The 4,520-nt window shown below is 45.1% G+C and overlaps 1 pseudogene; it reads left to right on the forward strand.

Moving 5' to 3' along the window:
* Positions 1–488: 488 nt before the first annotated feature.
* On the forward strand, positions 489–3,079 carry LOC116149373 (paraplegin-like; annotated as a pseudogene).
* Positions 3,080–4,520: the final 1,441 nt, after the last annotated feature.

The following is a 4,520-nucleotide window of genomic DNA, read 5'->3' on the forward strand; positions in this document are numbered from 1 at the left end:
TGCCTTTATAATAGATGACCAAACTTCTTTTCTTAAAATAGGGTGTATTATTCATGTTCTCACAGAATGTATGAGAGAGTTCCGAATCCTGATCGACATTTTGTAATAGAAAAGAACAAATCTGACTCCATATTAGATCTGCTCCTTTAGCTCTAACCCTGTGCTCTGTTTCCTAGGCTTAGTCTTGCTGGTTCTGCACCTTTTGTAAAAGAATGTTGCCTATAGCCTGAAATATACAGGACAGCCTATTCGCAAGGCTCTGACCTTTAAGGATATTAACACTTTTCCATTCATATAAAGATAACAAGTTGCAGAATAGAAAATAAGGTTTGTTTTGTTGGAGGTTAACAGGGACACAATGATCTGACCCTGTCACAAGAACAAGGATTTCAAGAGCGAAGAATTCCTACACAAAGAAGTTTGCAATAACCAAGGATACTCCCTCACCTTTTTAGTGTAAAAAGAGCCTGATTTCCATCTTGGGGAAGATGGTTCTCCAGGACATTAGTCTGCCATCTTCTCGGTCTGTCAGCTTTCCGAATCAAGCCACTACTCCTTGCCTCAGCATCTCATCTCCTGATTTACTGGCCTGTCATGTGGCGAGCAGAACAAGTTTGGACTTGGTAACACATTTAGTGTTAACAAATTTCTAAAGTTTAGCCATTCTAGGGAATGTATATAAATTTGACTTTAAAGTTTTCCTTATGAGTAACATTGAACTTTTTCCTCATGTTTATTGGAAACTTGTACATCTTTATTTGTGAAGTATCCAAGTTTTCTGCCCATTTTTGTTAGATTCTCTTTATTGTTGAGTTGTAAGAGTATGTTACATATTTTTTTATACAGGCCTTTTGTCAGTTACAAACACTGCTTGTGCATTTTATTAATTTTCCTATTTAGATAAAGTCTGATTTTAATGAAGTCAAGTTTATCATGTTTTCTCTTTCTTATTATTCCTTTCTATATTCTAAGAAATCTTTGCCTATCTCAGGTTGCATAAAGAATGCACTGTTGCTTTTTCCCAAACTTTTAGAATTGTAACTTTTATGTTTAAGTTTTGCTCCATCTCAATCTAATATTTTTGTGTGCTATTAGAGGTGGAATTAAGGTTTAATTATTCTTTATGTGTATCCAGTTGTTGCACAATCATTTGCTTAAAAGACTTTATCTCCCCACTGAAATGCTTCAGCACCTTTGCCAAAAATTAAACTTGTTTGTCTATTGCTGAATTCTTTAGTCTATTCCATTGATTTTTTTCCTATTTTCATCCCAATAGCACACTATCTTAATTATGTAGTTTTATGTTATAATTTAAGTTTCTCACTTATTGTATATATGTGTTCCTTTCACTTTCATTTTTTAAGGCTATGTCCTCGCCTATATCCTGATTTCCCTGTCTCTCTACCATTTTTAATGAGACTGTTCTTCATATCATTATTCCTCTATGTGCAATGTGTCATTTTTCTGTAGTGATTTCAAGATTTTTCCTTAGCCTCTGGCTGTCTGTACTTTGACTATGTGGTTTTCTTTTTACTTATCTTTTCAGTAGTTCACTGAGCTTCTTTGCTCTATAAATTTATGCTTTTCCCCAAATTCTAAGAATTACTGTTGTTAATTTTTCAATTGTGTTTCTGCCCCATTCTTTCAGTCCTCTCATTCCGCATTTAAAAGACATATGTTAGACTGATACTATCACAAAGGTCACAGACTGTTATTTCCTCCTCTCTCTCTCTTTTTTCACTTTTTACTTCTGTGTTTGAGTCTGTGTTTGATTTTCAGATTAGGTCATTTCTTTTGACCTTTTTTCAAGCTCAAGAATTATTCTTACCTCTTCTAACTGGATTGTCATAATCTAGTGAATCATGTTGAACATGATTTTATTTTTTCATTATTATTTTCATTTTTAAAACAGTTTTATATTAAATGTTTTTCACTGATCTAAAAATAAAAAGCACTTCAACTAGGAAAGAAAATAAAGTCCCTATGCCAGGGCTTGGGCTGGATTCTGGGTGGCTTTAGGGCCGGCTTGGGTGGGAACCTAGGTCTCTTCATTGGGCCAGGAGGAGGTGGCTAAATTTTGTCCACAGACCTCAGGCCAGCCTCATACAGGCTGAAGGCCGAGCCTATGGTGCTTGCAGTTTCAGCTGCCAACCCCTGCCTTTGAAGGGATCAGCGGATTGTTGTTGAAAAAAACAGCTAGTCCAGAATGCAATCAGACTCTATAAACTTCTAGGTGGTACTTACTGTTTTAACACCTCAAGTACGAAGCAGAGGACTAAGGACAATGATAAATCCAGGGAGGATACCTGAGGATGAGGAAGAGGAGAGAAACCACAAGGATAGGAAAGATGAACTGTAACAGGAACATCTGCTCACCTTGTTTGTCATCGCTGTCCTTATGAGCCTGCTGGAATCGTTCAGCACCAAAAGAGGTATATCATTTCCTGGACCGCCTTTGCGCAAAGATGCTGGCTGAGGGTGGAATGCAGAGGGTCAGGTGGTGTCGGCTTACCTGCACCGCAGAACCGTGGTGTTCGGAGGGCCTCAGATGGCCCTGATACACGGAATGCAGGTTGCAAACACCAACACATTTCAGATAAGCTTGCAACAGCTAAACAAGAGCTGAGTAAAGCAGGCAAGGTCAGGATCCCTATTTCCTATAAGTGTAAGGGCTTTTTTGGAAATGCCTTCTCCTCTCTGCCTTGAGGATGACCGAAGTGGGTTTGACCACCTGTGGTATGTCTTCCTTCTGGCTGGAAGGACAGCAAGGTAAGGAAGATTCAGTGCTTTTAATCAGATTAAAATTGCTCCTTTCGCGGCTGAAGACAGCACACAGATGGGAAAAGGACGCAGCTTCAAGGGGCGAAGCCAAACCGTAAGTCGAAGATTCTGTGGAGAGCAGAGAGCGCCATTCCTCCAGTTCAGTGCCCGAGTTCTGATAGAGGGGCGCGCCCGTTGTTCGCTCCTGGCCCTGCGGAGACACTGCGGGCAGAGGCGGCAGTGGCGGAGGCCCTGGTGCCCTTCCTGCAGGGACCTGCCCGGTTGTGGAGGGCGGCTTCCGCGCAGAGCCCCGCGCTGAGATCCGTGCGGAGAACATGAAGCACTCCACCGCTCGCCACGTCCGGCTTCTCCAACACCGAGGAGGGGCAGACGCCCAGCCGGCTCCAGGTGGAAATGGGTGGAATGGGCACCACCAACCCTTAGCCACGTCGTCGCCGTCCCGGCGTCGCCCAGCCGAGCCGACACTGTGGACAACGCTCCGCTGAAGCCGGGCCCACTCGAACGACAGGTCTCCTTTGACCTTCCCACGCTGCAGCAAAGGCGCGGGATTTTCTGGCAGCACCTGAAGAGCCTGCAGCTGACCCAGGCCAGCCGCACTTCCTCACAGTGTCCGGCCAAGCCGACCCCGGGGTTCACCGGGCGACATCGCCGGCGCCTTTAAGGCGCGGCGGGGCACGCTGCGCGGCGTGGAAGCTGTGCGCATGTCCACCTGCGCGGTCCACTTCCGAGTTCTCCGTGGCTGGAGCGTGGCGCTGCGGCGTCGGCACAAAGAGCAGGACCCTCCCTGAGAAGAATAGAGGGTGTTTGCGTTCCTGAGTCAGGCGGTGCCTTCATTGGAGGTTGTGAGGAAGGTCTCCACGGCACGACGGACAAACACCCCTCTGGGCTTTGCTCAGCTGCTTCCCGAGACACCAGCACCTCTTCAGCGAGAGGCGCTTTTGGAGCCGATGTGCCTGCCCCTGAGCGGCCGCTCCCCTGGAGGGACCACGTCTTTCAACAAGGCCGTTTCCGAGATGCAGGACAACCTGAGGCAGGTAACCCGCCTCTGCTAATGTAGAACTTCCCAGGATGGGGAGATGTGAGAATCAGCTGTGAGTGCCCGGACTTGATGGGGTTTCCCTACCCCTCAGCTGTGGCAGTGCTACCACCTAAAAGTCTCCAGGACTCACTGTCCTCCAGAGAACAAAGTGATAAAGGTGAGGGACTCTGAGGCCTTTTCTGGCCAGAGTCTGAGGATATCTACCTGCTAGCTGTCTTCTTAATCTGTTCTGGGTCCTAGGAATGGGGGCAATATAGGATCTTGATACTTGGGGCTTGAACCTGTTGTTGGCCTTTGCCCGTGCCGCCTGACTCTGTCCACTCCCAGGACCGACCCCAGCCTGAAGCACCCTTGATAGGTGAACTCTGGTCTAAGGCCCTGCACTTGCTGAGGTTGTCCAGCTCAGGGACCAGGAAGGGAATTATCGTGACTCCTCAAGGCCTACCCGTGGGAAATTTCTTGCTCTCATTCCTTCTCACCCAGGGGAATAGCTCTCAATTTTTTTGTTTCTAATTTTTATTTGAAATAAAGTCTTTAGTTAGCATAAATAAATATATTAAAGATAAAACAGAAATTTTAAGAATTTACCACTATTCTTATTCCTGTCACCTTAAAGTGATGGATATTTAAGTTCTGTGAACTATAATTTGGTAAATATCTGCATTACCTTTTGGAGGAAGGTTAAAAGGCAAGAAAGAAT

Source organism: Camelus dromedarius, chromosome 3 (genome assembly GCF_036321535.1).
Source record: "Camelus dromedarius isolate mCamDro1 chromosome 3, mCamDro1.pat, whole genome shotgun sequence".
NCBI classification, from domain to species: Eukaryota; Metazoa; Chordata; class Mammalia; order Artiodactyla; family Camelidae; genus Camelus; species Camelus dromedarius.